Source organism: Oryzias latipes, chromosome 14 (assembly GCF_053564925.1).
Source record: "Oryzias latipes strain Hd-rR chromosome 14, Olatipes_Hd-rR_3.1".
NCBI lineage: Eukaryota > Metazoa > Chordata > Actinopteri > Beloniformes > Adrianichthyidae > Oryzias > Oryzias latipes.
Genome location: NC_136250.1, coordinates 6,068,622 through 6,088,201, shown reverse-complemented (window position 1 = coordinate 6,088,201; position 19,580 = coordinate 6,068,622). Strand labels below are relative to the sequence as shown.

The 19,580-nt window shown below is 42.2% G+C and overlaps 2 long non-coding RNA genes across 3 annotated transcripts; both read right to left on the bottom strand.

Moving 5' to 3' along the window:
- Positions 1-3,625: 3,625 nt before the first annotated feature.
- On the bottom strand, positions 3,626-9,756 carry LOC110014529 (uncharacterized). Of its 2 annotated transcripts, XR_013647532.1 has the most exons (4): positions 8,766-9,756; positions 7,443-8,588; positions 7,109-7,323; positions 3,626-7,043 (listed from the first exon to the last, which is right to left on the bottom strand). It is a non-coding gene; the product is annotated as an uncharacterized LOC110014529 (long non-coding RNA). The 2 variants fall into 2 exon arrangements; XR_013647531.1 differs by having other exon boundaries at positions 7,109-8,588.
- Positions 9,757-9,799: 43 nt separating this feature from the next.
- Positions 9,800-18,826, bottom strand: LOC144983744 (uncharacterized). The gene is made up of 3 exons (XR_013647533.1): positions 18,688-18,826; positions 10,565-18,600; positions 9,800-10,419 (listed from the first exon to the last, which is right to left on the bottom strand). It is a non-coding gene; the product is annotated as an uncharacterized LOC144983744 (long non-coding RNA).
- Between the last annotated feature and the right edge of the window lie 754 nt (positions 18,827-19,580).

Here is a 19,580-nt window from a genome sequence, read left to right as displayed (position 1 = left end):
TTGGTACAACAGGGTGAAGGAGATTATGCAGACACTTGGAGGAAAAGTGTCAAAGGTAGATCCTGCTGTCTTTTACTGGCTTGATGAGAAAAAAACTGTAATTGGGGTACTTGCCTGTCATGTGGATGACTTCATATGGGGGGGTACGCAAAGCTTCTCGACAACCGTTATACCTGAACTAAGATCAGCTTTTCAAGTTGGACTTGAGCAGCATGGTAGCTTTTGCTACGTGGGAATAGATTTTGTGTCTCTAAAAGAAAAAATTCAACTACACCAGGAAAACTACATCCAGCATCTGCAGCCCATACATTTGGATGCTGTGCGGGCTGTACAGCAAGACTCACCTCTGTCAGCTAAAGAAAAAGATCTACTCAGGTCCAAGATTGGACAAATTCTCTGGGTTGCAAGGCAGAGTAGGCCAGATGTCTTGTTTGATGCAAGCACTTTGGCATCAGGCTTTAAAGATGCAACTGTGCACACAATCCATGAAGCAAATAGAACTGTGTGCAAACTGAAATCCAGGAAGGTGGCTCTGAACTTTGAACATCTTGGCAAGGACACAGCCCTCAAGATGATGGTGTTCAGCGATGCCTCATTTGGCAATCTTTCAGATGGAGGCACTCAAGGAGGACACCTGATATTTCTTATGGGTGAACATGGAAAGTTTTCACCGCTCTCATGGCAGTCAAAAAGAGTGAAGAGAATTGTGAGGAGTACACTTGCTGGAGAAACATTAACAATGTCTGATGGAATTGACAATGCATATTTTCTAGCAACACTGTTCTCTGAGCTAACAACTGGAAGTGCTGAACATGCTCCATCCATAATCTGTGTCACAGACAGTCGTTCACTGGCTGACGCACTGAAATCTACAAAATCTGTCTCAGAAAAAAGACTTCGCCTGGAAATCAGTGCCATCAAGGAGCTCATCCAAGCACAGCGAGTTGAGCGCGTGTTGTGGTACAACACGAAAGCACAACTTGCAGACTGCCTTACCAAAATGGGTGCATCTGCATGCAAGTTACTTGAAGCCTTGAGTGAAGGACAATGGGAACTTGGTTAATGTTAAATGCAGTAACAGCAAGTTCAATGAAAACAGTTCATTATGTTGTTTTGTTTTGTTCATTTGACCTGGTAAACTAAGACTTAAAAAAAAAAAAGAGGGAGTTTGTTAAGTTATAAATACAGGAACTGTTAAATAAATATGTCTTTACTTGTTTTATGGTAGTTGCACATATGTGCTGTTATTGTGAAAGGGAAAAGGGAGGGGAAGTGTAGACGTGTTTTTCGGTTGTTGATGGCGTTGGAATAAAGAAGACGTGAAGCCAAGAAGTGAATTTGAATCCTTTTTAACACTCACTACCGAAATCCTCTCACACTCACTACCGAAATCCTCTCACACACACTACCGAAATCCTCTCACACACACTACCGAAATCCTCTCACACACACTACCGAAATCCTCTCACACTCACTACCGAAATCCTATCACACTCAATACTGAAAATTTCGATAGAAACGGAAGGTATTTCAGTAGAAACGGAAGTTGGCTGATCATCGCGAGATGGCAGTCAAAAGCGTTGCTATGGTGATGTGTATCAGCAGCCTAAAACAACTTGACCAAAGTAACAACTTTAAACTATAATAGACTGGCTAAGGCAGAGATTGTGTGCACCTGAGGGAAAGCATAGTCTGGGTGACATTTTTGTTTTTCTTTTATACATTTTTATTTTCGACTTCCAGAGTCCACTCCGAGTCATGAGCGGGCTCAGCGGACTGCTCCACCAATACATCCATGTTCTGAGATAGATGTGCACATTGTAATAGATGACACTTACAATGAACAGTCATACCTAAAGGCTCAGAAAAGGGTAAACAATGCGCCTGTAATCGCAGCTACAGTTGCAAAACGTCCTGGAATCTTTTACTACAACATTATCGTGCTGATACGGATTATACCGTAACTGGAGATAGTACCCCGTACACAGCTGTCAAAACACGGGCTGTGTCCGAATTCCTGCCCTAATCCTTAACTACTAAAACCCTATTTAGTGCAGCACTAAATAGTTCTCTATATAGTTCTCTGAATTTTAAAAGCAATTCAGACACCCATGCTCAGTACTTTTTTCTTTCGGGTGTTGTTCATAAGGCACTTGACAGAAAACAAAGTGACGCATTTTCGCCACCACCTGGTCTGGAGACGAACTACTTCTATTTAACGTGGAGAATGACACTATTTGTCAAAGTAAAAACATAATAAATATGAACATTTTACGAAGACTTCAAATCTGCTGTGTTCTGAACATGGAAAACGTGGCTGATTTATAAATAATTAAACCCCAAGTTATTAGTCCATGGCAATATTTATTTGTGTGCCGCTGAACGATTTACAGGCTCTTGCGTGGAGGCATTTTTTTCTGTAGTTTTCTTACACCTTACTGAAAATGGATTTGAATATGAATCTGCCCGTGTTCCTGGCAATAATTCAACCGTTTTTCGTGAGATCAAACCAAAAACGAGCAGACATGCAGTATCACAGGACAGCAAGGAGAAGCAGACGTCTCAGAAGATTTCCTCTGGATGCCCAGGCCAGACATGAACAACTTGTGAGTTAAACTTAAAGTTTTTTTTTTTAGTTAAACTTAAGCATTTGTTACTAATCGTGCTCAAGGTTACACAGTCTGCTGGGTAAGTGTTTAACATTCTTTTTCAACACTGGATTATGAGTTGTATAATCTAATTACATGAAACAACTTGAACTTGTGAGTTCAAAGTTTAGTATTTTTTATTTAGAGTCAAACCATATCACTTGTTTAATACAAAAATACTTTCATTTTTAAAAATGTAAATGAAAATCCAAAAACCCAGCTAGAAAAAAACACGAGATTTTCCAGCATTCATAAATACTTCATAAACTAAAATGTAAGACATTAAAATAAATAGAAACATTCAAAAAATTAGATTTAATTTCCTCAATGAAATAATTAATGTTGCATTTTACAGGATCTTCCACGTCTCTACTGCTTTGCCAAAACAAAGGTTTCTGTCCTGGCCCTTTACTCTGACGGTCCCGCAGGCCCATCGAGCATCTGGTGGAGCAGCTTTGGGTTCCTCGCACTCTGTGGGGGGGGGGGGGGGGGGGGGGGGGGTCACAGGAGACTGAGATCTTGGTGTTTCTTTTCTGGCTGGTGTGGTGTGGCACATCTTACAGTGTGGTAGCCAGAACCTTTGACATGGCATGGTCCACTGTGAGTGACGTTGTCCACAGGACGATAGACCGCATCCTCCAGCTGATGAGCAGGGTCATCCAGCTTCCCAGTGTGAATGAACCATTAGTCACCTCTGGTTTTTTAGCAGCTCGCTTGGTCTTCCACCTTCCAAAAGGTCATGGGGAGCATTGATGGCTGCCACATAAGAATGAAGCCCCTAAAGGAAAATGCCGCTTGTTATTGTAACAGGAAGCTTTTTTATTCCATTCAAATGCAGGCTGTATGTGACTCTAATGCCAAAAGTATAGATATTTTTGTTGGGAATCCAGGATCAATCCATGATTCATGGGTTCTACGTAAAAGCCCAATTTATGTAAATCAAACATTACCCACCTGAAGGATCCTTTTGGGTGATGATGGGTATCTCTGCATTGTTGGGGCACAGCAGGACGACACCAGGAACATGCAGGACGAGCAAAGTGGCATTCGTCTGCGAGGAAAAATCTCTGCTTTCCTTTCAGCTCCAACTGTGACACACATGACTCTGGAGGACCACAATTATTGTTAACATGTATAACAATAAATGTTAACATATAAAACGAAATTATAAATATGAAAATTTGATATATGAAAATCCTTGTGAGATTGTTAAAAATGGCTCAGATTTAAATAATACATGTAAATAATTGATTTTTGTTCATGTATTTTTTATTAAACAAATTGCAAAAACAACGATGACGTTACATTTTTTGAACATTATTGTCAACTTATGTAAGCTTAACAGACTCTCCTGTCTCTCTTCGTCCCTTCTTGCTCTTACCTACTCTCCTCTTTCAACAAAAAAAAAACAATTACCCCAATATGACAGTGATTACAGTTTAATGATAAATAAATACAAATCTGATCAAGTGTGATCTCTTTCTCCCATCCGGCACGAGCTTGCCGAGCGTTTAAAAAAACTTATGACTGCGGTTAGAACACACTGCTTTTTGATGTAATATCAGCAGCGTTTGTTTTAGCCTTCGACGCTAATTCGCGCTAGCGTTAGCTTTAGCATTACCGAAATTGATGAGCTTCAAAACAATGTAGGTTGTCGATTGAGGAATCTAACATATTACAAGTATCATATTACATATTTACAAATATATTTTACAACAGATACTTGACACTTTTTAATACACTTACATTTTTATGTCCTCTTTCTTGCGCAACCGTCCGCCATCTTCGAATAATTCAAACGCAATGCATTGTGGGTCGTACCCAATGCATCCTGGTATGACACAGGGACGGATCCGTCCAAACAGGACTCAGTTCTCGTAACGCTGCGAATACGAGTGCACTAAAAATTTAGGAGGGGCTAATTTGACCACGCAAATCAGTGTTTACTGCTGTTAAACACCAAGGCGGATAGTGGCAGTGCTCTATAATGTCTGCTCGTTTGGCCCTCTTTTTTTCTTTTTTATTTGTATCAATATTTTTTACATCCAGAAGCATTGAAGAAGAGGTGGAACGTTCTTTCATTAGTGCCCTACAATGTATCGAGTCTCTCCAAAGGCAGGATCCCAACGATTTCACCCTGTAGAGACTTTATAGGCAGCTTGATGATTATACTTGAATTTTATCATCATTTCTTGTTCAGTTATCTAGATTTGACCGTAACAATAGGGAAGTCATAGATCTTCTAGAATCACTGTACTGCAGCTTTCGTTCCTTGGTGCTTGAACATGAAGCTAGACAGGAATCCCCTGATGTCACCAGTAATGTTGTGCCCCCCACAGTCACTACTGGTCGTCCTGGTCGGCCCAGATATGCCATATGTGCCGAACATATTTACCACTGTTTATCTATTGGGATGACATGGCAGAGAATTGCTTTGGAATCAGTCGAAGGACTTTGTATAGACAGAGACAGACTCTTGGAGTTGGGCCATTAAGATTTACAGTCTTGTCAAATGAAGACCTGAACAGGACTGTGACTGATGTGCCGCCGAATTCTCCAAATGCAGGTGAAACATACATACTTGGAAGTCTGAGAGCACGTGGTCTAAGGATTCAGCGTTGGCGGGTCAGACAGAGCCTGTGTCAGGTAGATCCTATGGGCCGAGCATTAAGGCGTCGTACTGCAATCCACCGCAAGATTTATAGCTTTCAAGGGACCAACCACTTATGGTAATTTGACAACATACATTTAAGTGTTTCTGTTTTTAATACTCATTTCTAATCCTTTTATGGGAAACTGTTAATAAACATTCAACTGACTGACTGACTGTAAACAAACATATGTGTGAGAACATCCCTCGTGTGGTTATGTGAAAGATTTATCGCATTTATTATTCCTGTTTCCCACCAGGCATTTTGATGGCAACCACAAGCTAGTCAGATGGAGATTGGTCTTCCATGGCTGCGTGGATGGCTTCAGCAGGACCATCATATATTTGCGATGTTTGTTTAATAACAGAGCTTCCAGCGTTTTGCCATTATTTTTGGAAGGGGTACATAACTTTGGATTGCCTTTAAGAGTTAGGTGTGACCATGGCATGGAGAATGTGGTAGTTGCCCGGTTTATGTTGGAAAGACGTGGCTTAAACAGTATTATTACAGGTGTTTCGGTCCACAACCAAAGGATTGAGAGACTATGGGCTGAACTCAATAGTGTAGTATCCAGACATTTTATTAACATATTTAATTTCATGGAGTCACAGGGTATATTGGACTCGTTGAATGAGCAACATCTGTTTTGCTTGCATTATGTTTATTTGCCAAGAATTGAAAGGGCATTAACAGAGTTCATTAGTCAGTGGAACAACCATGGCCTCTCCACACAAGGTGGCCAGACACCTTTTCAGCTATGGCATACAGGTGTCATTAACAGCGTAGGAATTCATCCAGTTCTGAGTGACGTTTTTGAAGCTGGCTTTTATGGCATTGATGAACAGGGACCATTGCCTGAACTTCAAACTAATAACAATGTTGTAGTTCCTGACATTAATGTTATGGTGAATGAGACCACAATGAACCTTTTTCGACAAGTTAATCCTCTTGAAAATGATGGGAACTATGGGATAGATATTTTTTCTTCACTTGTGAACTTTCTACAATGAATGAAATTGTTTTGTTAAAACATTCTTCAATAAATAATTTTTTCCTAAAAGTATTTGAAATTATTTTTCTGAGAATGTAGACAGCAGCAAGTAGTAACTGAGCTGGGCTAGTGGGCTAGGTGAATATAAAAATGAACTATAAGAAACTGATTGGTTCCAATTTCAGATAAAAGCGGCTTAGTACATATATCAACTCAATCATAACGTACCATATCAATTGTTCATACTTAAATTGGGAGGGTTAAACATAAAAATGTAATTAGTGAACTCTATATTTAAAGATGAAAATTCCAATGTTAATATTTAAAAACACATAAAAGCTGACTTTCTTTTAAAGTATTTAATAACTTATTATAAAAACAAGACAGCACAATTAAAAAATTTAAAACTGTCATTTAGCACTTTTCAAAACACTGTGCAACTCAACTATTGCAACCAGAAAAGATGGACACAAACTAATTGTTAGCGCAGGCCTGTTTATGCTCTTCCAAATCCATGTGTGTTCCCTAGAGCAAAATCAAACTTCTCCCTGAAGAGCTGGTATGATGTATACAGTGGCAACTTGATGCAGTTTACACACGTGTTTGCAATAGGAAACATTGATGAGAAAAAGTCATCATCTTCATTGTGCATGAACTGCACTGAAAGAGTTGGGGAAAAGCCGATGGCTGGCACAACAGAGGCTCCAGTTGCAAAAGCCAAGATCTTCTGCAGTTTGGATGGCCCTTCTTGTTCTGCACACAAAACAAAGCATCATAAAGAGGTAGCAATAGAATATATACAAAAAGGTGTCACTTACCTTCAGCATCCAGGAGATAGTCTCTCCAGAATGTGACAACTGTTTCCTCAGCAGCTGTCTTGTTGCTCCCTTCTGGGGACAGGCGGATGCTGAAGAGATTCTCCATCTGATCAGCCGTCATCACGCATGGCTGATAGCAGAAAACGGGACGAAAAGAGTTTGGGTGTCTCCTGATTTTTTGTAGAACCCCAAGAGTTGTCAGTCCTTCACAAAACCTGAAAATGAGACAGAATTTTAGATATCGTTGAAATTTTTTTGTCTGCTAACAAGTCAGCTTTGGTGCATTTTGTACATAGTCTGATTATTCTGATTACAACTTATTGATACTGAATACCTGTGAAATGGGACTTGAACCCTGTGAATGACCTGAAACATGACAATGTCCTGCACCAACAGATCCCTGTGTCTTAATGACTGCATCTGCCTCAGACATCCTGCATTGGCCAAGTAATCGAGCAAGACTGCCTGGGACTTCTCAAGCTCCTCTATGTTTGTACTCTCAGACACCTAGAATTATGAAGAGTGGAAATTAATGTATTACTTTGGCTACAAAGTAGTTGTTTAACTTAATCTAAGAACATTGACATTCCTTTTTTTTTTTTAAACTGAATAAAGACAAGGTATATAGATCGTTAAATAGATTGCTTTGAAATGTTAGGACATAAAGCTCAAAGTAATTTTTTCCCAGCACTCAATTGTTAAATATAGTGATTGAGAAAGATACATTGCTTTGTAAATTATTCTACTGAAATGAAAATAAGCATATCTTAAAATTAAATAACATTAAAAAAAATGCACTAAATCTTTAGTGCTGAGTACCTTAGACTAAAATGATTTAGATCTCTGACTTAAAGCAACAAGGCCTGTTAACCAATCCACCAAGAAACAATTAAAAAAAAAAAAAAAAAAAAAACATTTTTCACTTTTTCAAGCAATTCGGTGTCAGCTATTTCTTCTAGGGCCGGATTTGCAGAACCATCAACCAAAAGAGAAATTAGAGTAGGTGAAAGGAAATTTGGTGGTGGACCACCATGCACCAAGCTCACTGCTATGGCTCTCCCAACTGTGTAGTACCAGTCCTCCCTTAAAGCTGCAAAAAAATTGAAAAAAAGAATACATTAACCGTTAACGTAACAGTTCAGATAGACAGACAGAGACATTATTCCCACCAGTGCTGTTTAAAGCCAGGTTCTTGCTATTTTCTTTTCCTTCAAACATAGGGGACACAACAATGGTTTCCATCAGCAGTCTCAGGAATTCCCTTTTTGGTCCACCCAAATCTACTCCTTCTTCATTTTTTCCCATGTCATCAGAAAATTTAACCCAGATCGCTGAGTTGGGGTTGTAGGATACCCTTCGGAATCCCCGCACGGCTCCCTCCCAAACAGCAGCGCGATTGATGTTAAATTTGCAGTGCTGCTGTGTGTTAATCTTGCTTGAAAGCTCCAGCAGTATTTCTTGAACAGGTACTTGTTCCGTACTACAAAAGAAAAGGCAAAAAAGGAAAAAGCTAAGACATTGTGACAAAAGCACTGATAAGTAATCTCTTTTGAAATTATTTTGTATAAGGAAATACCTATGTCTTTGTTATAAATATATTGAAATAAAACAGTTCATACTGATAGTGACATCTTAATCTTCTATTCCTTGTACTCACATTGGAGTCTCCATACTGGCAGCAATAGCCTGGTTTAACTCCTCATCATCTGAAGGCTCATCCGGAATCATTGACACAAGTCTTAAATATGAAGAGTAGTCCTCCTGACTACTGTTGGCAGGGCTGGCAGTTCTCACAAGGGAACGTCCAATATGACTGCCTGTGCCACTTGTGCCAGGAAGGCAATCACCCTGGTCTACTGGATGGCTTTTTACACAGCCGACATCGTCGTCATTGGTGCAAGTGCCAGGGTTGCCATCTTGGTCTGGACTTTCCGACAGACTGCTGGTGCAATGATTTTCCATGCTTGTGTGGATTTGTGGAACTTCAACACAATCATCATCACTCCTGTTGGTGGTTCTACGTGTACTTTTTTTTTTTTTTTTTTTTTAACTTGTCCTGTCCAACAGCTAGGCAAACAGATGAGAGCTGAGGGCCTCTTGTGTTGGACATATTTTATTTTAACAAGAGGGGTTATTCATCTTCAGACAAACCAAAGGTATGTCTGAATAAACCCCTTTTGTAATTGAGGCCAAACTTTATTAATTTCAATCATGTTTGAAAATCTTTGGTGTTGGACCGGACGGAAAAGGAAAGAGGGGAAGAAGAGAGAGGGACGTTAGAGAGAGGGGGGGGGGTAGGAGGGTGATAATAGGAGGGGAAGGGGAGTAAGACCATGAAGCATCATAGAGCAGACAGGTTTACTGGTTGTTTATCGTTACGGTACGGTTCAAATGTAGTACAAAAAGGGCGGGGCCTGTTCACACACACTCAAATATTATCAACACACCTGCTAGCCGCAAAAATGTCCACATGTCAACATGCACACAAAACAGATAGTGTTCACGAACGCATACCTATGCCTTTAAACCAACTAGTGTGAAATCTTTCATTCATTCAATCATGCAAACTATTAGTGCAAAGGTGAGCTAACACCTGTGCTCAAGTGAGTGTTTATGTTCTTCTAAAATGGATGGTGGAATGTGAAAAGAAGGAGGAGGAGCGCCCAGCCACCCCCACACCCAGACCCCCGCCGCAGCAGTAGCGGCAGCCGGAATTCCCCCAACGCCACACGGGAACAGGCAGGGAACAACCGCCCCCCGGGCGACCAAGACCGCCACCCAGGCCAGGGCCAGCAGGACCGCCGCGAGGCCCCCAGAGCCAGAGAGCAGGGAGGCGCAGAGGGAAAGAGAGCGCCGCCCCAGCCCAGCCAGGAAAGCAGCCCCCCGCCGCGCCGGAAGAGCCCAACGCAGGGCCCCACCGGAGAAGGACGCCCACAGCCCCAGACGAGCACCCCACCACCACCACCCAGGAGTTCCGGGCATTCCCCCGCCCCGACCCCAGGTACGAGCCAGGTTCTACGTGTACTTGGGGTGGTGTGATTTAGTTCATTTTCTTCCTCTGAGTCATTCTTAAGTAGGATAAAAAAAAAGAAAAAACAACAATCATATCATATTTCAAAAATACTAACAAAAGAATAAAAATGTAAAAATGGGTGACATGGAAGAAAACACTTACTAAAAGGGTTTTTGATGGTCTGATGTACAGGGCTTTGGTCTTATAAACTTTATGGATTAGCAATCCGCTTAGTTCTTGACCGGCTTGGAGTTTAGGCAACACCAGCTTTGTGCCACAAGACATCAGGAACTGAAGGCTATAAAGAAAATTGTGAATGAATCATGCATACTTTAGAAAATGTAGTTTTACAGAATTTGCAATAATTCTGCATTCACATCATAAATCACTGTCACTATCAGTAGAAATGGATTGTGCAGATATTTTTAAAAACTCGCTTTTACCTGACATCCCCTGGAATGTGTTCGCCAAAGCCCTCCCTGATACGTTGCACAAATGTTTGGTAGTCCCAAGCTTTTTGAAATTCAAAGGCAGTTCAACTTTGAACCTTGCTTACAAACCACATCCCAAGATGGATTTGGAAGGAGTATGACATCTTTATTAAAATGGTCAAACTTCTGTGTCTGAGCTCTGAAACAAAATTAAAACAGCAATATCAGATCACATCTAGTATATTACAATTGTACTCCTACTTTGATTTATATGGCAATAATTGATGTTATTGCCATTGTGAACCACCCTCTACCCATCCTATCACTGCTCCATGCACACACAACGTTACAGAATAATAACCATTATGGCAATTGAACAAAAGTCAGAAAAACAATGTTTGGATCAATTGAACTGTAAGTATATCCATTTATTCAATTCAATTCAATTCAATTTTATTTGTATAGCCCAAAATCACAACAACAGTTGTCTCGATGGGCTTCGAAGTAAAACATGAAATCAAAAGGATCACGAATACAAAGAGTTCAATAGAAAAACACTAAAATGAACTAACAAACTGACTAAGCTATACTGGCATCCCTGCCCTTAGACCCCCCTTCGCGGTAAGGAAAAACTCCTAAAAAAACCGGATTCCGGAAAAAACGAAGAAACCTCAGGGGTGCCCACATGAAGGAGGGATCCTCCCCCAGGACGGACAGGCGATTTACCAGAAATCTTAGAGAAGAATTAACTAATCTAAATCTACAACTACATATATAAAAGTCCAGCAGACGAGCTTCATCCAGCCGTGGTTGTGGGGACAGTCAAAGGCGCGAGTCGAGCCCGGAGACAGGAACCACAGCCAGGTGTAGGAGCAGGAGCAGAGACGAGGTACTCGGTCAGGTACAGAGCAGAGACGAGCCAGAGATGAGCCAGAGGCAGGATCCACAGCCAGGTGTAGGAGCAGGAGCAAAGGCGAGGTAAACGGTCAGGAACTGGAGCACGGATGAGCCAACTGGAGTCTGGAAGCACTCCCACTCCCCAGGAGGGGAGAGGAAAAGAGGGACAATACATGAATCGCACTGCACCAAACAGCGGCATGGAAAACTAAATGATGAATAATGATCAAGAATAGAGGAGAGGAAGGGTAGAAGTAGAAAAAGGAAAGAGGACAGAACCCCAGTGCACCATAGTTACCCCAGCTTCAACTTCTAGCAGCCTTTTAAAAGAAATAGTTATTATTAAGTTTAATTTAAACAAATTAACATTAAGTTAAATAATCTCTGAATACTAACTAGTCTGACAATAAGCCTGTCCAAAGAGGAATGTTTTCAGTCTAGCTTTGAATGTAGAAACTGAGTCGGCCTCTCTTACATGAGCTGGGAGTTTATTCCATAAGACAGGGGCTTGGTGACTAAACGCTCTACCTCCAACCGTACTTTTACTAATTCTAGGAACCACAAGCAGTCCTGCATTTTGCGAGCGAAGTGTTCTCATTGGATGGTAAGGGACTATGAGGTCCTTAATATAGGACGGGGCCATTCCATGTAAGGCCTTATAGGTTAACAGGAGGATCTTGAACTTGATTCTGGAATCAACTGGGAGCCAATGGAGCGAAACTAACACAGGAGTGATGTGATCTCTTCTGCTAGTTCCAGCTAACAATCTAGCTGCTGCGTTCTGAACAAGCTGGAGACTTCTTAAGGAACTCTTAGGACACGCTGCTAACAAGGAGTTACAGTAATCCAGCCTCGACGTAACAAATGCATGGATGAGTTTTTCAGCATCACTCTTAGAAAGTATATTTCTGATCTTAGCAATATTCCGCAGGTGAAAAAAGGCAGTTCTGCACGCCTGAGATATGTGAGCCTTAAATGATAAATCCTGGTCAAGTAAAACCCCAAGGCTTCTAACTGTGGAATTGGGGGCTATACTTATGCCATCCAGGGAAACTATCTGAGCAGACAGAGTATCTCTGAGGTTTTTAGGACCAAGTATAATGACCTCAGTTTTTTCTGGGTTCAAGAGGAGGTAATTAATTGTCATCCAGGTCTTGATGTCACTGATGCAGGCGTTCAGTTTCTCTATCTGGTCATTCTGGTCAGGCTTCATGGATAAATACAACTGCGTATCGTCGGCATGACAATGAAAATTAATGCTGTGTTTCCTGATTATGTTTCCTAGGGGTAGCATATAAAGCGTAAACAGGATCGGTCCCAAGACTGAGCCCTGTGGGACTCCATAGTTGACTCGAGTGCACTGAGAGGAATGGCCATTTACATTAACGAACTGATACCTATCGGACAGATAGGATTTAAACCACTGGAGAGCAGATCCGCTGATCCCTATGTCCTGCTCTAATCTATGGAGTAAAATACTGTGGTCGATGGTGTCAAAGGCTGCACTGGGGTCCAACAGGACCAGAATAGAAAGTAGTCCCTTTTCTGAGGCCAATAACAAGTCATTAGAGACTCTAACTAGTGCAGTTTCCGTACTGTGGTGAGGTCTAAACCCCGACTGAAAGTCTTCAAAGTGGCTGTTGTCCTGTAGGTGGCAGTAAAGCTGCTTAACTACAACTCTTTCTAGGATTTTAGAAATAAAGGGCAGGTTTGATATCGGTCTATAGTTGGCCAAGATGCTAGGATCCAAACTGGGCTTTTTCAGAAGAGGTTTAACAACTGCATATTTAAAAGACTGTGGCACGTAACCCGTTTCCAGAGAGGCATTTATCATTGTTAATATGGGATCATTAATTAGGGGAAAAGTTTCTTTAAAAAGTCTAGTGGGAATTGGGTCTAACAGACACGTTGAGGATTTGGAGGACGTAATAATTGATGTTATTTCCGCTTAATCCACAGCAGTGAAGCAGTCCAATGTTACAGAGGTTTCTATGGATGCCTCCATTTCTACCGCTTCAGCCTGTTCTGGGCTGATAGTAGGAATAACTTTAACTTATGTCTAATATTTGAGATTTTACTGTCGAAAAATGTAAGAAAATCATCAGAGCTGAGAGAAACAGGAACATGTGGTTCTACTGAGCTCTGACTGCAAGTTAATTTAGCTATAGTGCTAAAAAGAATTCTTGGATTATTTCCATTCTCTGATATTAAGGTTGAATAGTACTGGCTTCTAGCTCTACGCAGAGCTTTTTTATAATTTAATAGGCTATGTTTCACTTGATTGCTATTTATGATCGCAATCAAGTGAGCCGTCATTTGTGGAACTGTTAGCCATCACTAACATATTGCATGTGCATTGACATTATTTTAAGCTTCTCATGGAATGGTATATTAGTACATGAATAACATATCAAACGTACCATAATCTGAGACAAAAGTGGAGGATTTAAATTGTCGTTCAGGTAAGAAGTTTAGGGAAATAAAAACACCTTAGACTCCAAAAATGTAACTTTATGAGTGTGTGTTTTTCAATCAATCGTGTGTTTTTCCTTTTTTTTTTTCGACAGTCATTTTTTTCAAACCTGTTGTAATGTTACTTAACATCCAGTAGAAGTTTTGCATCACCTTTAAAAAAAATACTGTTTTCTATGTTTCACATCTTATACTCTGACTATAAAGACAAAAGCTTCTGTGACGGTGTGGCACCGTCAGATGCCGAGGGGGGGGCCACACCGGGTTTTATTGTTGTATTTTGTTATTTAATGATTGCTACCTGTGGTGCCACCTGGAGGGAATGGAGAGCAACGCCCCGTGGGCGTGGCATCCCATTTAAAGGTGAGCACTGCAGGTGGTGAAAGAGGGGAGTGACAGAGTGTGCTGTGTGCTGCATGGCCCTGCGTGTAGCAACAGTGTCGACAAATAAACACAGATCCTCCTCACCTTGGCTCCTCTGCATCCTTTCTCGGCGGGACCCCGCCACATTTGGTGTCAGAAGTGGGATCGCAGAGGGGCCACAAAAAGGTGAGGACGCAGCGGCGTGGTGGGGACGATTCCCCGGCAGCTCAGCGCCTCCTCCAGGCACTCCATCCTCTGAGGAAGAGGGGGTGGATCCGGGTCGCCTCGTCGGAGCGTCAGGCCTGGCCAGGGGCCCGAAAAGAAACACTACGGCGTCCATGATGAACGGCGGACCTCGCGGGCAGCAGGGGCGGACCGCCGGAGCGCGAAGACGGCCGGAGGCGGGACGGGCACACCGCCTGGTTCCACTGTCGCGGATGCAGGCGTTGGAGGCCTGCGCGGAGTTGGACAGGGGGCGGACCGACGTCTACCGGGCCGTCAGGGGAGTGCTCCGGGAGAGGCGTCACAACTCGCCTGTAACCTGCTGTCGGCGGCTCCGATCGGCTGAGGTGCCATCCGGGAGGAGACCAGCGGGGGCGTGTGGCCAATGGAAGGGCCTTTGCCGGGGCTGGGAACGACCGGAGCGGGCACCGAGGAGCGGATCGGAGGGGTCGCCGTCGTGGAGCAGCAGCAGCCCGTGCATCCATCCGACGCGACGCGAGGACGTGTCTGGCGGTTCGGCGTGGGGAATGCGTGGCGGCGGACTGCTGAGTGGATTGCCGCACATCGTCAATCCCTCAGAGGAGGGGGATGGTGTGACGGTGTGGCACCGTCAGATGCCGAGGGGGGGCCACACCGGGTTTTATTGTTGTATTTTGTTATTTAATGATTGCTACCTGTGGTGCCACCTGGAGGGAATGGAGAGCAACGCCCCGTGGGCGTGGCATCCCATTTAAAGGTGAGCACTGCAGGTGGTGAAAGAGGGGAGTGACGGAGTGTGCTGTGTGCTGCATGGCCCTGCGTGTAGCAACAGTGTCGACAAATAAACACAGATCTTCCTCACCTTGGCTCCTCTGCATCCTTTCTCGGCGGGACCCCGCCACAGCTTCAATTTGACTATAAAGATTTTTTTTCACAATTTTTCTGCAGACTTGTGTTATGATCATAAACATCACTGGTAACAACATTCCAGTGGAGGTTTGCCTTAGCTTACAATGGAATAACTTTGAGAAGATTTGACACGACAGCTTTACACCACATGTGCTCTTCTACATATAGTTTCTTCATTTATTTTTTGTACCATTTCATGAGATACTCAACAACAAACAAAACAATCACTTTGAGTCTGTCTGGTTTATTATATTTCACACATGTATCGTAAACTATGATATATTATAAACGCGCATGTAAAATGTCAATGATGGCTAGCGTGACCGCACGTCGCCAGATGGCGGTTGACTTGACCGGTCATTTGCGACCACATCACGTCAGTTTAACGTACAGACACGCAGTTTCTGAAACAATATCAGAAATTTTATCTAGGCATATACAACAATGTTAAACTCAAGGTCGTTAATTTACCTTTTCCTCTTTGTGCCCATACTCCACGGGGCAAAGGACTGCTGTACGCAATAACGTGGGGTGTGTCCGCTCAAATTCGCACAGTAATTGTTGTTGGTGGTAACGGGACGCCACCATGGTGCCGAGACGGGAAAAGTGACGCTAGGCGATTATCCACTGTTTCCGTACTCAGGGACACGGGGCTGCGCTTGTAGAGTTCGACAGGGTGCAAATAGTCTCGGTTGAAGCCAGGATATTAGTTAGTAAAGCTGTCGCGTCGGCCAAATTGTTTGGGGGAACTGAGAAGACATACTGTAGCACCCAACCACTGTAAAATCCCGCTCTCTACCAACTTCCGTTTCCACTGAAATGCCTTCCGTTGACCAACTTCGTTTATAACAATAAAGTTTTTAAAAAAAATCAGTTTCTACTGAAATGCCTTCCGTTTCTATCAAAATTTTCAGTAGTGTGTGTGAGAGGATTTCGGTAGTGAGTGTGAGAGGATTTCGGTAGTGAGTGTGAGAGGATTTCGGTAGTGTGTGTGAGAGGATTTCGGTAGTGTGTGTGAGAGGATTTCGGTAGTGAGTGTGAGAGGATTTCGGTAGTGAGTGTGAGAGGATTCCGGTAGTGAGTGTGAGAGGATTTCGGTAGTGAGTGTGAGAGGATTTCAGTAGTGTGTGTGAGAGGATTTTCACATGTGTATGTAAGAGATTTCACATGTATATGTGAGAGATTACACATTTGTATATGAATGAATATATTTTCAGTTGTATGTATACAAGCATTTCACTAGTGTGTGTGAGAGATTTGATATGTGTTTATGAATGCTAATTCTGAATAATGTCCTACACAGCACCTCATATTAATAAATCCTGTGATCTCAGTTGGAGTTGATGTCACTGACGTACGACTCGCATTTACTGGGGAATATCCGATTTGTCTGCTTACATGGCACACGCAAATGCACGTATCCGATTCGTTTCCGATTTATTTCCACATGTGAGTGAGGCCTGTATCCGATCTGAGAAAATCGGAATCCATGCGCTTTTTTCCTGCTTACACGGTCACCGGTCATATCCGATATGTGCCGCATGAGAGGAAATAGTCGGAATTGGGTCACTTGAACCAGGCAGTGTAAATGCGGCCATATGCAGGGGTAAAGATGACGCTTTGGACTTGGACTGAAAAACGAGTTTTAAGTCGTGATAGCAGGATGGAACCTTGGTGAAATCAATTTCATCAGAACAGTCAGGATGCGAAGTAATGGAGGGAACTGCAGATTGGAGATAATTAGCCATACAGAAAAAAGATCGCGTCTATAGCCTTGGAAAACACTCTTTCGCATGGTACAGACGATGATGGTGAGCAGAGAGTTTTAAGTGCAAGTTGATGATGATGTGGGTATATGGGTATATGGTCTTGGTTTCTGGGTGTGTTTGTTTTTGCCAGGTAGCGTTGGACTTCAATAATGGAGTCAGCTGTTGCTGAGTCCATTATTGAAGTCTTCTATTGTTATTGAAGTCTTCATTATTGAAGTCTTCTAGTACTTCTATTATTGATGTCTTTTGGGTCTTCTACAACCTCCATATCTAAAGTTTTCCAGATTTTGTGCTCTAAAAAAATAGTTAATCATTACTTTATTATCACATGATATATCATATCACAAAGTGCCACAGAAATGTATTTTCATACCTGAACTGGGTTCTGACCCATGTGAAGAGCTAGGCTCTTCTTCTCTTGGGTCAGGCTCTTGGCTACTAATTTCTTCTGCACATTCTGACTGCAGTCTCTTCACCGCTTCACTTGCCTTTTGCTGACTAACAAATCAATTCTTTTTAAATCTGGGATCTAAGAGTTGCCAGAGTCATCACATTGAGAGATTCCATGCCGCAAATAGCGTCAGTTAGACACTTCCTCAGGTTTTCTGCCAGTTGCTGAGCAGCTGTTTCTGTCACTGTTGTGGCCTAACATTGAAGCTCAATGTGGAGCATTCTCATCATGGGAATGATCTTCGACCCAGGGACCCTTTTTTCCTCAGACAGTTCTCTTGTAGCTTGGTCAAAAGGAGCAAGAACCCTGAGCATCTCTTCAATGATCTGACATTCTTCTGGAGTCAGTGGAGTGATGTCAGGTTTTAATGAGGCCAGTGACACCCAGACTGCCTCCCTCTGCTCAGTCATTCTATCAAACATTTGGTAGGTACTGTTCCATCGTGTTGGCACCTCGTTTATTAATTTATGGCCCTGTGTTCCCAGCTGTTGCTGTATTTGAGTGAGCTTCTCTTTAGCAGTGACGCTCAATCGAAAGTATGTCACTATGTGTCGTGTTTTGTTGCGTATTTTAGTTATTGTTGGGGTTTGATCACATGATTTTCTTACAATTAAATTCAGGGAATGGGCCATACAAATGGTATGCCGTATTTGCAGCATTCAAGCACATGCAGTCATATTTGCTGCTGCATCACTGACAAGACATCTGACCTTTCCTGCTATGCCCCACTCCTCCATGAGGCTCCTTTTAACCGTGGCAATGTTTTCTGCAGTGTGTTTCTGAGGAAAATGCTGCACTGCCAAGACTGATGAATGGAGTTCATGGCTTTCTTTGTCCACATAGTGGCCAGTAACAGCTAGATATGCCTCCATATTCATAGACGTCCACATATCAGCTGTTAAAGTAACAGCAACGGCACTCTGGAGGTCCTTTTTGGTTTTCTCCTTTTCCTCCTCATATCTCTGGCTCACCAAGTCCTTGATGGTCTCAAAATAACCATACTAATACTGTTACACCAAGAAAATATAGTTATATAGTTAGTACAAACATATAATAAAAATTCTTAAACATACCTTCCTGCTTGGTAGAGCATACGAGGGTACAATAAGCTTCAGGAGCTCCCTGAATCCCTCATTTTCAACAAAGCTGAGTGGCTGACAGTCTTTGATGATCATATTGACCACTGCCTCATCCACTGCTTGCTTGTTAGGAACTGCAAGCAAAAAGGAACTATTTTATCAAAAGCTTCATAAAAGGACTGTAATTTTTACAAACAATATCAAATAGACATAAGACGACATGGTGGGGTAGTGGTTAGCACTGTTGCCTCACAGCAATAGGGTTGGAGGTTCGATACCAGGCCTGGAGCCTGTCTGTTTGCATGCATGTTTTTTAGCACAATTTTTAGAGAGAATTTCAACATACCTGGGGTTCTCTCATGAGTAGCTGCCAATTCTTCATTGCCATGCCGAGCTCTATAATGCCTCAGCATTGATGTAGTGCTCTTATTGATATAAGATAGCTCTGTGGAGCAGAGCCGACACTTCACCTACAATAACATAAAAAGTTAATTTATCTGAAAACAATTCAAACCTCTTACCAGAACATTGCATTCACTTGTTAAAAAAAATAGACACCCTATCTCGTTATTACGAGATCAGGATCTCATAATTACATCATAACGTGAATAAAGCAACTGTAAGGCTCTTTTACTGACTGTCATATGTATCACAGGTCATTCACTTGATAAACTGATAAAGTGAGTGCAATGCGCCACCGTAAAAAATAGTACATAAAGGAAAAAAAGATTTACCTTGTTTGGCGTCACGAGATCAAAATTATTCCACACTTTCCTAGGACGATCCATGATCAAGCAAAACTCCATCCGACAAACCCACGACATGTTGATACAGTTTGTTTCCTGATAAACACACTTTGGCGCGGCACATCCACACGATACTGTTCC